This window comes from Myodes glareolus, chromosome 19 (genome assembly GCF_982192425.1).
Source record: "Myodes glareolus chromosome 19, mMyoGla1.1, whole genome shotgun sequence".
Taxonomy (NCBI): Eukaryota; Metazoa; Chordata; class Mammalia; order Rodentia; family Cricetidae; genus Myodes; species Myodes glareolus.
Genome location: NC_142044.1, coordinates 43,171,550 through 43,185,848, shown reverse-complemented (window position 1 = coordinate 43,185,848; position 14,299 = coordinate 43,171,550). Strand labels below are relative to the sequence as shown.

The following is a 14,299-nucleotide window of genomic DNA, read 5'->3' as shown; positions in this document are numbered from 1 at the left end:
AGCTAAGAAGTGGCAGGGGGGCCTGTCGGCTCTTCAGCTCTTCCTCTGTGACTGCTGTGGCCAGGGCTGAGGAGTGGAGGAGCAGACAGCTAGCTTGGGCAGCAGGGCACTGGTAGTGCAGGGGAATGCCACGTGTGCCACACAGTCAGGGGTAATAAGGCTTTCCTCCTGAGCACTTCCTCCTCCTCACCCTGACAGGACAGGAAACAGTGCAGGCAGTAGGCTGTGGGCAGAAGGCAGGCTGAGAACAGCGTGCTGGTGGGGGCCGGCAGGAGGGGGTATGCCGGAGAAGAGAAGCAAAGCTGGGTTCTCTTAAGAAAGCAGGCTAAGAATAGCTCCTCCTTCCTAACTCCCACATACCTGCTCACACTCACCTGAGGTGGGATCTTATACCTGGTACCAATAAGTCAGTAAGCAATTGGCACCCAAAGTCACTGGGGCAAAAACCCATGTCACCACTGCCTACATAATGGTGGCATGAGAATGTGGGAGAGGCCATGAGAACAGAGGATCTTAGCTCTCTCATAGTCTAGCTATCGTTTGATTCTTAGGTTCCTGGGAGTCTCAACATGCCCAGCTATAAAATAAGAACACTACTCCTGACAGTCTTCCGTGTAGGAGACTTCAGCTATAATAACCTTGATGTGACAGTTTCATGCAGTCATAATAAAAGGATTGTCATACAAAATAGACTTTTGTATGTGTTGTGATGTATGTGTCTCTGTGTGTACAGAGGCCAGAGGTCAACACAGGTGTCTTGTCTTCATCCACTACCCTCTACCTTACTTTATTTTATGTGTATGTGTGTTTGCCTGCATGTATTTCTTTGCGCCACCTGTGTATAGTACCCACAGAATCCATAAGAGGATTCTGGACCTTCTGGAAGTGGAGTTACAGACAGTTGTTAGCTGCCATGTGCCATCACCCACCCAAGGCCAGAGCTAAGGAAGGAGCTGAAATTAAACTTGTGTGCCTGACCCAGTCAGGTATAAACATTTTCCCCTGGTTCCCCAGTCCACCATGGGCCTTCAAAGGACTCACAAGGGTCCTGAGGCTCACCAGACCAACACAAGACTCAGGAGCCAGCACTTCCACGAGAAGTAGGAGAGGCACTCCAATCGGGCTAAGTACTCAGCAAAGCAGCTTTAATAGCAGCTACTCATCTCTGGCCAACCCCAGGGATGTAAAAGTTTATAGTTCTGAACCACTTTCCCGCTGACCTTGAGAGGCGCCATACTCTAGATTCCCCTAGATGGAAAGGCAGGACAGCCCGACCACTAAGGGTTTTGAAGTGAAAAGGGACACTGAGAGCAGGATTGGAAAGGGCGTTAGCTAGCGTACCTGCTGCTTGAAGTCAATCCTTCAGCTGCCTCAGAACACCAAGACAAGAGTCAGGTTTGAGGGGTGCAAGGGGGTAGGTAGTTACTTGGTTTTGTTGGAGACAAAGTTGCAATATGTAGCCCGCCCAGTTTAACCTTCACTGAGCTCCTCTCTGTCCCCTTTACATGTGAGAATGTGGGTGTCAAAGCAGACTAAGAAGGAGTAGGGGGTGAGGAGAGCTAACCTCAGCTCTGGGGAAACAGAGGCAGTGGCAGAAGCAAGAGGCATCCTTATGAGTTTAAGATCACCCTAGTCTACATAAGGACTTCCAGGCCAGCCAGGGCTATATAATGAGACCCTGTCTTAAAATTAAAAAAAAAGGAAGGAAGGAAGGAAGGAAGGAAGGAAGGAAGGAAGAAAAGAAAAGAAAAGAAAAGAAAAGAAAAGAAAAGAAAAGAAAAGAAAAGAAAAGAAAAGAAAAAAACCAGGAGGTGCTCATCCCCTAGACCTGAAAAGGGTCACCAGAATGTCTGAGCTGCACAGGGCTCCTCTGATCACTGAAGGCGTACCTCAAGTTGTCATCCTTGATGGAAACAGCACCTTGACAAAGATGATTAAGTCAAGCCGGTTACTGGAACAGCCCCAAATCAAGTATGACTGGTGTCCCCCAAGAGACTAGGACACAGATATGCTGAAGACAAGCCATGTGAGGAGGACACAACAGGACAGCCCCCATGTAAGCCAGGATGCCAATGGTCCCACTGTGACCTTGACTTCCAGCCTAGTAGCCAGTCCATAGCACTTCATTGCAGCTGTACCATCAGCCTCCTGTATTCCCCTCTCCTGTGTACAGTACAGTCTGACAACAGTGAACTGGCTCCTGTGACTGCCGTCTGCCTCTATAGCATGCACACTGCAGGGGCGTCACAGGATTTACTCAATGGCACAGTCCCAGGACCCAGAGCAGCCTCTAACGCACACCCAGCCTTCAGTTCAGAGCTAATCAACAAATGACCTGGATAACAAGATGGGATCCAAACTCAGCTGCATCACCCAGCTCTATTGGCACGTCCTCCTCCCACTTTCTAATCCTTACATTCCCTTCTCCCACCCCCAATATGACAGCTAGTAAATAATGCAAAATAGTATAAACTCAATGATAAGCTTTGGCCTGCAATTCCCAAACAGCAGTGTAAACAGGAAGTGGGGACTGGAGAAATGGGCCAGCCATCAAGAGCACCTCCTACTCTTGCAGAGGACCCAGATTCCGTTTCCAGCACCTACATGGTGGTCCATAACCATCCTTAACTTCACATTCAGGGATCCAATGACCTCTTCTGGGCTTTGTGGGCAGCAGACATGCATACAAGTACACATACTTACATGAATGAAATACATATAAACTGCAGACAAGCATGCAGTACACAAACTCACATGAAGGCAATACATATAAACTGCAGACATGCATGCAGTACACATACTTACATGAAGGAAATACATATAAACTAATTTTTTTCAAGGGCCCACAAAAGGCCACCCCCCAACTAGGAATATAATTTATAATCCATCAGCTGCTGGACTCCTCCAATTACTTTTTATTTGTACCAACTTCAATCCATGTGTGAAAAGAAAGCTAGGTTAAGCCTTGGATTGTGCTGCTTTGAGTAAACTGGGATGCCCCGGGGAGTGGGGAGATGGGGGGATTGTGAACAGTGACAAACCTCAAACCCAAGAGACCTGGGTTGACGCAAACACAAACTGCAGGGTGGAGCTGAGCAAAGACTGCAATGCCTGAGTCCGGCCAGCATTTCTAGGGCCACCCCAGCCCCTTCATTCCCCCAGCAGGGCAGGTGGCAACAAGCTTCCGGCTCCTTTAGAAGCAACAAATTACCTCTCCTGCTCTCTAAGAAGACCACACATTTCAGAAAGTCTTGAACTGGACTGAGATCTGAGCAGAGGGGGCAGGAAGAGCTAAGTAAAATGCCCTCCCTGATGAAACCCGGCTGTCCTGCAAATACTTCCCCATCACAATAAAACATCGGTTCAAAAACTACCACTAGGATTCTGAAACTTCCTTTTTACAACAAAGCAAAGTGTTGCAACTTATTGCTACAATTCTTACACCATCTCCGCAAGGTAGGAGCCTCAGCAGAGTACTGCGCCCCTGGCAAAGTATCTAGAAGTCTTCAGACCCTCCCCACACTCCTGGGTGGGGCCCGATCTCCTCTTCCTTCGTACCCTCAGTCTCCTTCCTACTCCATATGGTCCTCAGCAGTGACTACCCAGGGAACAAGACCCCACGGAGACATTTGATTCTTCACCTCTTTCACATGGTTTTCTGACCCATGTCTTATAAACTGTGCCGGTACACACAGGAGACAAGAGAAGTATAGGGCTGGGAGGCAAAAGGTGGAAGACTTTCCTCCACAGAGTCAGGAAAGGTCTCCCAGCTCTTGGCGCCAGCTCCTGAGCCTCCTGACAGCTCATGAATGACAAAGTGGTTTGACCAGCTTTCTATGAACCGGACTGGGCACCCAGCAGCCCCATCTCCTCTGCAAATCCCCATTTCTCAGTCACAATACCAGAAGGCATTGACCATGTTCCTAAGACCAGAGAGCAGCCCAATGATCTCAGACATCAAGATCTTGATGTGTAACCGTCTCCTCGTTGCATGAAAACAATTTAAGAGTCAATAGAAACCATGGTGCTTTCTGACAATGTGAATAAGAGCTCTACCCCTCAGTGGACAATAAAATGATGATATTAAAATACCCCGTGTGGATAATGTTGCAACATAGGAAACTTGAGGTTACAGCACTAAATGAGAAATCAGAGTATACAGTATCACTCTGCTTGGGATTTGGTGAAGTGCATACAGGTGTGCATGTGTATGTACATGCAGGAAGCCCAGAAACCCCAATGGTGGGGTGCTTCTTGTCAGTTCTGTTGTCATACTTGTGCTGTAAACAACAGGCCCAGTTTTCTCTTTTTAACTTTAATAGGACATTGTTTCCAATAGCAATGGTTGTTTCTCAATAGTACGAGAAAAATCTCACCTCAAGTTCTTTGACTGGATAACCTGATGTCTGACCATGCAACCAGAGGACATGGGCAGCCTGCCCAGCACCCAGCCAGAGGCTAATGACCTGGGAGTAGAATGCAGCACTCTACTTCACAGGAAATGGTGCAAGAAGGCAAGCCACCCAAGACAGGTGGCTATCTTGGGCTCTAAAAAGGCGAGGGCCTACCAAGGAAAGGGAGCCTTTCACCAGGACCGTGAGTCACAGGGCCTTCACCCACCTGAATCACTTCTGAACAAAGCGCTGGCAGAGCTGAAGTGCCCAAGAGCACAGTCCCAACCCTGCTCCCTGGGCACGTCATGCCCTATCCTCTGATTCTGCCATCAGTTCAAGTGTCACCTCCTCTAGGCAGCCTTCTCAGACCCCCCACCCACCCAGGGCTGTTCCCTGTATGAGCTGGAGACCCTTGACTCCCTCAGCTTCCTGTACCTCCATCCTCCCTGCACCTGGCCCTGGGGTCTCTTCAGCTTTGTACATGGGAAATCCACCGTTATCCACTCTGATTACTGAACAACAGTTGGAAAGGTGGCCAGACAAAGGAAAGAATGCGACAGTGTTCCATGCACAGGCATCAGCAAGAGCCCACCTGCTAAGACAGCAATGGGCTTCCAGCCATGGTCCCCAGTGGGCAACACTGGGTCCAACAGCCAACAGGTATCCTGGGCTTTACTCCAAAGTCCTCTTACCTGCCTGCCTCCCTCCCCGAACTCCATACTCATGAAGAAAGTATCTGCGGTAAATACCACAGCACAGAAGACCTCAGTGAGTGGCCAGATGCAGTGGGGATGACTGTGCTCTTTAATGAGCTCACAGCCAGAGAAAGAGAAAGTCACAGGAACCAGTCCACCCTCTCTCCAAGCGAGGCTATGTATGCCCCCAGTGAAAGGTGTTGTAAGGTCACAGGAGCTGAAGCGGCCCCCCTAGTTTGAATCTCTGTAAGGCAATTCCTCAGCTTCTACTTCCTGGGGGCAAGAGGAGAATATATCAGCACAGTTTGTTACATACAGTGCCCAAGACAATCTAACCACTGTCACTAGCATAGCTGTGACTCAACTGGGACACCCAGATTCTTGGGCTGCTACTCTGTCCCAGTCCCTCCTCCTGTGCTGGCTAGTTTTATATCAGCCTGACACAGGCTACAGCTCTTCTGATAGAAACCTAAGCTGAGAAAGTGTCCCCCAACCCAGACTGGCCTGTAGGCAAGCCTGTGGGGCATTTCCTTAATTAAGGATAGAGATAGAGAGAAGATAGATAGATAGATAGATAGATAGATAGATAGATAGATAGAGACTGATTGATTGATGATAGATTGATAAATGATGGATAGATAGATAGATATAGACTGATTGATTGATAGATAGATAGATTGATAAATGATAGATAGATAGATAGATAGATAGATAGATAGATAGATAGATAGATAGATAGATAGATAGCTCGGAATAGTGCAACCCCAGGCAGGTGGGCCTGGGCTGTCTAAGAAAGCGAGCTGACAGAACCATGAGGAGACAGGCAGTAAGCAGCACTCCTCCATGGCCTCTGCTTCAGTTCCTGCCTCCAGGTTCCTGCCCTGACTCCCCTCCCCTTGATGACAGACTACAGATACAAGCCTAATTTAAAAAAAAAAAAAAAAAAAAAAAACACCTTTCATCCCCAAATTGCTTTTGGTCATATTTCAACACAGCAGTAGAAACCCCTAAGACAGGCACCATGGAGATCTTAGTTCTGGTTCAAGCAGTGAGGCCTGAAGCTGACCCAGGGCCAGGCCCTATGCTAAGGCAGGAGCCAGAAAGGAAAGGGGTCAACCTTTAGTTTCTCTGGCCTCACAGTCCAGTGAGGTCTAAGATCCCTAACCCTCACCCCCACTCTGGCCTAGTGAGGTTAAGTCACCAGCAGTGTTCCGCTGCCCTGCTCTTATGTTTATCACACAGGAAGCGGCCTTCTCCAGCCCAGTGACTTCACATAAAACACAGGAAACACAGACACTCGGCAGAGAGGGGCCTCTGCAGCTTTCTAAACCCTCTTCTTAATGCTTACCCGCTCAGATCAGAGTAACAAGTATGAGAGGGAGGATACACAAGGGGCTGGCCTCAGAAGCCAACATCAAGCCCAGAAGCCTGCCAGCTGGCTCCTTCCCACATCAGTTAGCTACCACCACCCCTTGTTACCAAGGAGTAGTTTTGTGGAATAAATGTAATCTCTTTAACTTGAACATGTATTTCCTGCCATATTGAGAGGCGATGCAGACGATAACGTAAGGGTAAGGAGGGAGGAAGACGGGACGAAAATGAAGAATACCCCATTTCAAAGCTGGCATGTCCATGTCTCAGGCAGGGAACTGAGGCAAGCAGCAGGAGATACGGTTCGGAGTCCAGTCCAGGTCTGTCCGAAGCCAAAAACCTTGGCTTCTTCCTTCAACAAAAAAATAGCTGATCCTGAGACTGAATCAAAGTTACTAGAAATTCAGACTGACTGGAGACAGTGAGTGCTAATGTGGCTTTCGGGATGGCATTTCTCTCTCTCTCTCTCTCTCTCTCTCTCTCTCTTTCTCTCTCTCTTTAAACTTTGGGAACTTTTTCAGCCCAAGAGCCCCACCCGACTGGAGGAAGTTCAGACAAATCCAACACCTCCCCCATTCTTTAACTTGCTGCCTCTCAATGGAAAAGATATTTTAAGGGAGGGAAGGCTTTGAGGAAAGGCTAAGTAAGGGAGCCGGGTATGCTGTCTGGCTCCCAGCCCACGAAAGCCAGGAAAGAGGGTACCTTTCAAAACCACTTTCTCCTGCCTGAGTGAAGCCAGGAGCAACTCTCGGCATGAACTCTGGGCAAAGTATTCAACAGGGGAAGAAAAAAGTATCTCTCTAAAAACTAGACCCAAAATCCCTTCGACTAAGACATTCTACAAGGCTAAGCAAATTCAACAGATGGGGTCTAGTTGCACTGGATGGAAGGTCTAGAACTCATGGAGATCTGCCTGCCTCTGCCTCCTAAGTGCTGAGATTGCAGGTGTGAGCCACCATGCCCAGCACTGACGCCAATGGTTTTTCTTTTCATGGGGATCATTTACATTTAGAATCAATATTCAGAGTTTAGGGGACAGATTTGGGGGAGAGGCTCAGTGGCAAAACAGCATCTAAGTCTTAGGACTGATTGATTCCCAGCACTGCAGGGGAAAGAAAATTAAGAATAAAAAGAAAATCTAAGGGTCAAGTTTCTGAATTGTAAATGTCCTCTTGGTCAGTGACAGCCCTTGCAAAAGAAAGAAATTTGCCTATGGCTACCTTAACACATAAACATTAGGAAGACAGGCATCTGGCCCACTGGGATCATAGAGGTCTTCCTGGGAGACCCCCTTTTCCTTTGCAAAGCACCTAGAAATCCTGAGAGGTCACAAAGAAGTCACTTGGGGCACAGACAGCCCAACCTGTCCTGCAGGTGGCCTCACCCTTCACCAGTGACTTCCTTCCAGAGAGCACCGCCAGCTCCTCAGCCAAAGGAGGGTCCTAGGCATTCACGACCACAGTGAAGACAGCTAGAGACCTCGGCCAGGGCCTCCTTCTCCAGCCACCTGCCCAGTGCTGAATCACCTCAGGCTTGGAAAACTGGTCAGAGTAGAATCTGACTAATTCTAGCACAACCCTGCCTCGGATCCTTTTTAAAGAGACTCACATCAGAACCAGGGAGCAGTTCCGTGTGCCCCAAGAGGAAACACCACGCTGGCATCAGCCTTCAACCACCTGCCCATGTGGTGGCAGGCCTACTTTAGAGCCTGGCTCACTCTATGTGCTCCAGTGTGACTCATGCCGCTCCCGCTTTCCACCCTGTCTGCTCAGAGCCCTGGGAGGCTCTTCCTCAGGCTTCACTGGAAAGAGCAGAGCTGGCAGCGCCTCCAGTACCCACACCATCGGAGGCTGGAGACAAAGGTCAGGGTCCCCCCCAAGTCACCATGTCCCTTTGATTACACTGTTTCAAGAACTTGAGCTTTTCCACTGCTAATGCATCAAACCACAGATGAGATGTCTGAGCAGCAACTGGGACAAAGCGGAAAGGGTGCTTTCGAATGCTAGGACCCCAAGTTACAAAAGGGGACACACACCTTTAAGCCCAGAACTCAGGAGGCAGAAGCAGGCGGATCTCTATGAATTCAAGGCCAGCCTGGTCTACAGAGTGAGATCCTGGCCAGCCAAAGCTACCCAGTGATAACTTGTCTCAACAACAAATCCAGGCAAGTTTATTTTTCTCATAGCCAAAAAAGGAATCACCCCTACATTCCCCAGGCTGGGGTGGGTGATGGGATGACAATCAGAACAGTACATCTGTCGTTCTGGTGAGATTGAGGCAGGCTGAGGAACACAGGACTCAAAGTGTTCTGAGCCAGAAGACCAAGTCGGTCGTTTTTAAGCCCTTTCCACCCCCACCAGCTGTGATGGCACAGGCCTGCAATCACAGCATTCAAGTGGTCAGCGGTGGAAAGCCAGAGGCAAACCTGAACCTATACAGTGAGAACCTGTCTCAAAAAAAATAGGGTGTCCACAAATGAGAACACGAGGCACCGCATCTAGCTGTGCTTTTTTTCGTCCCCTCGGAGAGCCTGCCTATGAGCACACAGAGATTAGCCTGTCTTTGAAGGGCTGCAAGGATTTCCGCTGTCCAGCTGTGCCATGATTAACATGACCTTTCTAATGGACAGTGAGCTTGTTTCCTGCCTTCTTCTCTGACAATGCCACAATAACTACCCTCAGACATTTCCTTCTGCACAGCCAAGTTTATCTGTGGGGTAAATGCCTAGAAAACAGAAGGGAAAAGGCTTCAACAGATACTGGCAAAACTACTTACAAAAAAGAGGTGTGCCCAGACCTGGAGCAGTGGCTCAGTGGTTAAGGGTGAGTCCAGTTTTGGTAAAGGACTGGAGTTTGGTTCTCAGTACCCACATCATGTAGCTCACGACCGACTGCTTGTTAACTCCAGCTAAAGCGGGAAATCCCACACCTCTGGCCTCTTCTGGCACCTGTACTCATAACACACACTCGCACACTCACACATGTGCGCACACACACTCAAACACAAAACATTTTTTTAAATTTCTACCAAAAAAAAAAAAAAAGGTGTGCAACGAACACCCCATCCATGAGCCCTCAAGTGGGGAAGCAGGTGTTTGGAAGGAAGTCCCTCACCTGGAGAGCTTCCCAGGCACCCTGTATAGTAGACACACAAACTGATACAATCTTATAGGGAATGTGATCCTCTCTAACAAGATCAAACCAACCTTCTAGCAGCATCACGGCTGGAAGCCGGGGCTCCAGACACCCAAGTCTGGCATCGTTCTTTCCACACTACCCTTGCCTACCGCCTAAAACATGGAAAACCATGTTTGAGAAGAAAAAGAAAAAAAAGCCACAGACAGTGAGCAGCTTCTGCCTAGGCCAACACCTCAAATCAAGTCATTTAGCACACATTCCTAAGTAAGTGCACCCAAAAGCGTCTGCGGCCTTAAAGCCACTGTCTTTTCACCATTTTGCCTCCCCTCCCCCAGCCAGGCAACCCTGAGTATCTCTAGAGGTAGGGGGAAAAAGCTGAGTTTTAGGAACCAAGGAAAATGGTCTAGCCTCTACCCTCATATCCATCCAGCGAGAGGCAAGACTAGTAAAATCTACAACGAAAATAACAGAGAGAAAAGATGCGTACAGCCACTAGATAGCAGGCCTTTTCCAGGGACTACTCCTAGTTCCTGCATCCAGTTCTGCAGAGTAGAGCCCAGGATGCCCATGCTCCAGCTGAGAAAACTGAGGGACTGAGATAAAGTGCGCGATGTCACAAAGCTAGTGGGCAGGGCTAGGATTTGAACTCTGCCTATCACCACAGGCCATGTTCTTTCCCTGACCCAACTTTAAAAATGGGATTCTGAGGTCAACTCTGTGAACTGCAGGCCCTTGCTACAAGTCTGGGCTAGATCCCAAGGACCCACATGGTAGAAGAACCAACTCCCCGTAGTCAGTCTCTCACTCACTCACTCAACTCACACACAAACTTTTCTTTATTAAAAATTTAATTTTTTTTAAACAAAAGTCTATGAGCCAGTTGCCTAGGCAACCAGTGCCCTGTTCTGCTGTCACCATATGCCCTGAAGCCAGGGGCTCAGAGCATCAAGGGTTAAAGCTAAGAGGCAGTGATTCTCTGGGGCAGCACAAAAGGAAAATCTACTTCCTGCCCCTGAGGGCGGAGATGCTGTTTTATGCTCAGTAAATTAGGACATTTGTTTAATTAAGGGAACACACAGATTTTGTTATTCTAAATATTTTTGGAACATGATGCTTGGAGGAAGCTGTCAAGGCAAGGATTTTTTTGCCCCTTGCTTTAGCTCCCTCCCTCCCCAGAGAAGGAAAACAACAGCTAACCCTTCCTCTCCTTTGAAAATACAGATGTCAAGCTGGTAGGGGCTGTCTTAAGTACTTTATTGAAGGATTAGTGAGAAGAGGAAGTGAGCAAAACTCCAGCCCTATGTCTACCAATACCCTACCAGCTCTGTGACAATGGTGCATTTTTTTGGTGTGCTTCTCTAAGAGCTAAGAGATCCTTGTTTTGTTGGGTTTTTTTTTCTAGAGCAAGACCAGGCAAAAGGCAGGCTGTGATTAACATGCACTCTTCATTCCACAAGAGAGACGCTGCCCTATCTCCCAACCCTTTGGTTCAAAATTTCAAAACTTAAAAAAAAAATAAAAACCAGATAAACCAGAACCCTGGTCCTTTCTTTCCTCTCCCTTCTCATGCCCTACAGACCAGCAGCCCCACCTCTCAGCTGGTCCCTGCCTCTCAGCCTCCCTTCCCCCTCACCCAGGGGTAGCATAACGCCTCCCAACAGAACTTGCTAATGCTGGTTTCAGGGGAACCCGGGTCTGCCCACCTGCCCTGCCAGGACCTGCTGAGTACAGAAGCAAAGCGCTAGAGTGTCACCCACACCGCACACTGGCTCTGGAATTACACTGAGCAATCTCCACGCTTCTAATTACTCCCCAATTACCCATTAAATGACTCCCCACTTTCCTTCACCACGTGCTTGCCTCAGTTTGCCAAGCCTGAAATGCTTCCTTCCTCGTGGTGGCTTTCCTGTGTACCCTGGACAGCAGTGCTCCCTTAACCTAGGAATTCCTTGAGTCCTTTGTCTGTGGCTTGTTTGGGACACAGCACAAGCTGTCTTTGTATCTCACTGTGCCACAGTTGCTCCTTGAAGCCCTCAAATTTCCCCAGGACACAAGACTCTTCAGGAGGCCAACAAGCTCTCAAGGTTGGTCCAATGCCTCACAGTACCTTTCTGGAGTTCCTGTCATCCCCACCGCACACTAGAGTCACCTACCGATTTGCCCCAGCTCTCCCCTAAGTGCCCGGGGGCAGGGGCCAAGTCTTACTCAACTCACACCCACCCCACCCCACCCCCACACACACCACCTGGCAAAGTCCCTGGCAGGAGAAGCCAGTTAAATATTTGCTCAATTACACATCTATAGACCATTCCCCCACCCATAGCAACCCTGTATATAAACTGACTGGTATTGAGAGATTGTCTGAACAGGCCTTTAAGCAGCTTGCCCCCTAAACTAAAAGTAGGTAGGCAGGTGGGGTTGTCAGCCTGGCCTCTAGACGCTGGAGTCAGAAATGGCTACAATGTTACTGTGAACAAAAAGGGGCTAGCATTCTTCCCCTTCAACAGTTACGTTTTTTAATTTTTATTTTTTTTCCTGTTTCAAAAAGCTTTATTTTTAACTTGGTCCAAGACTTGGGAGGGGCCTAGCGGCTTAAGAAGTTCAGGCTTAAGTTCAGATGGAGGTGCTGAGGCTGGCTGGCACACAGCAGATGAGGTAGCCAATTAGGCGAAGAAACCTAGTCATGCTTGAGAGTGAGCCGCTTGCCCGGGGATGGCTTGTCCAGAGATGGTTGGGACACGCCAGTCTACGTTGGCTAAAAATAAGGAACACTTAACAAATTTGCGTGTCATCCTTGCGCAGGGGCCATGAATCTGTGTATCATTCCAGTTTTAGTATGGGTGCTGCCGAAGGGAGCAGGCAACAGTTACTTTGAAATCTGGCTAAATTCAGAAAACCACTCAGAGATGGAGAAGTCACTGCCCAGATCTCCACTGCCCAGCCGAAGTAGCCTCCGGGTCTCCAAGACCTGGGACTTCCCAGAAACCTTTTCCTAACACCGCTGGGTGGGGCTTGAGGCACCCGCCCGGGCCCACCCTGCCCTTAATTTCACTATTGCTCGCAAGCAAGTCCGGGAGGGTTCAGACTCCGTTGCCTAGAAGAGATGAGGACCTGGAGGAGCGGGGTGCATTTTTTTGCCTGGGCGTGGCTCTAAAACAGGATGGGGTGAGGACCCTTGCACAGGGAAGTGGGGGGGATGTCTTCAAAACTCCGCCTCTAACCCTAACATAAAAGATGCAGTAGCCGGGCCTGGTCCTAAAGTCAGGGCCAGCTTCCAGATACTGGTCCGGGCGTGGCGTCCCAGAGTGCGGTGAAATCAGGTGCACGCCTGGGCGACCCGACGGGTGCGGGCAGACCCAGGCCTTTTGCCCTCGGGCAATAGAAACCCAAGGTTAGAGGAGGACGGACGAGGGTCCTTCCGGCACCCTGGGCCGCGCGGCAGCCCGGTCCCTCTTTCCCACGCACCCAGCGCACCTCTCCCCGCCCCCTCCCAGCCTGAATGCTGCCGGGCGAATGAGGAAGTCCGCTGTGGAGGGCGGAAACCGAGCCGGGCGCAGTGTCTGCGGCGGGACCGACCGATCCGGACTCAGGACGCCCTGACAGCTGCCAAGCGGTCGCCGCCTGCCCGTTACCTCCCTTTGCAAAACTTACAGAGGAGCCGCTGCCCCGAGCCTGCATCCTCATCCCCGTGGGCTCAGCTGGCGGCCCCGGGACTGCGGCGTCCCCGAAGGGGTTAAAAAGTTTGCCAGAGCCGGCCGTCGGGGAGGCGGGAGCGCACAGGCGACAGAAGCAGGCCGAGTTCCCAGTGCCCCGACCGGGAAGCCTCCCGGCGGGGCGGGGACTGTGTCCCCCGGCTCCCTAACCCCAAGGCCTCGCTGCCTAGAGCCCCTCGGGTGAAGATGAGGAGCCGGGACCCAGGGGTTCGCGCCCGACCGCTCCAGAGCCGGCCACGCGGAGGCCGAGAACCACAGGGCCGCCGGCTCCAAGCGCCCAGTGTATAGTCTCCGCGCGCGCGCGCGCTCGGCAGTCCCGGGGCGGGACACACCGGTAGGACTCGCTCACCTGAGCCTGGGTCTGCCCGGGGAACAGGCGCTGGTTCTACCGAGAGGACTTTCTCGAGCGCTCGGGCGGCGCGGCGGGGTGGAGCGAAGGGGAGACTCGAGCTGCAGCAGGTCAGGTTCTTGAGCCTTCCGTGCCCTGCCCAGGAACCGCGGTGATCTGCGCGCCTCACCGCACCCAGCTCTGCTGAACGCCGCCCGCCCCGCCCTTTCAGAGGAGGGCGGGTCTGAAGCCTGCCGCCGGGTCGGGGGCGGAGCTCCCTGGAGAGCCCGCCCTCTCCCCACGCTGCCCAATCCAGCAGGAGTCTGGTCTAAACTGACATATTTTCGGCCTATAAGCAGAGAAGGGAAGGATGCCTGCGGGCTGGGATTCATCCTCCCCATCCGTCCCCACCTCCGCCCACCCCACCTTCCCGGCGCTTCCTAGGCGGGAGCCCCGCCTCGTGGGGCGGATCCAACGGACAGCCAGGTTACAGGACAAGGATTGACGTGAGCTACACCCAATCAGGAGTGGACGGCTCCGGCGCGCTGGGCTTCGGGTCCCGGCTCTGTTGCGCAGCCTGGGCCGTGCCGAGGCCGGCGGGAGCGTGCTGGGAAGGTCTGAGGCTCTGACACTCCGCCCCGCGAGCCGTGTTTTCCCTTCG

The 14,299-nt window shown here is 50.9% G+C and overlaps 1 protein-coding gene and 1 non-coding gene across 2 annotated transcripts in view; both read right to left on the bottom strand.

Annotated features, from left to right (window-relative positions):
• Myh9 (myosin heavy chain 9) overlaps positions 1–13,835 on the bottom strand; it is an 83,625-nt gene extending 69,790 nt beyond the window's left edge. The window contains exon 1 of the mRNA XM_048427378.3: positions 13,660–13,835. The gene's annotated coding sequence lies outside the window, so the exon portion shown is untranslated. The remainder of the gene's footprint in view (positions 1–13,659) is intronic.
• On the bottom strand, positions 12,355–12,456 carry LOC125395747 (U6 spliceosomal RNA). The gene has a single exon (XR_007230639.1). It is a non-coding gene; the product is annotated as a U6 spliceosomal RNA (small nuclear RNA).
• Positions 13,836–14,299: the final 464 nt, after the last annotated feature.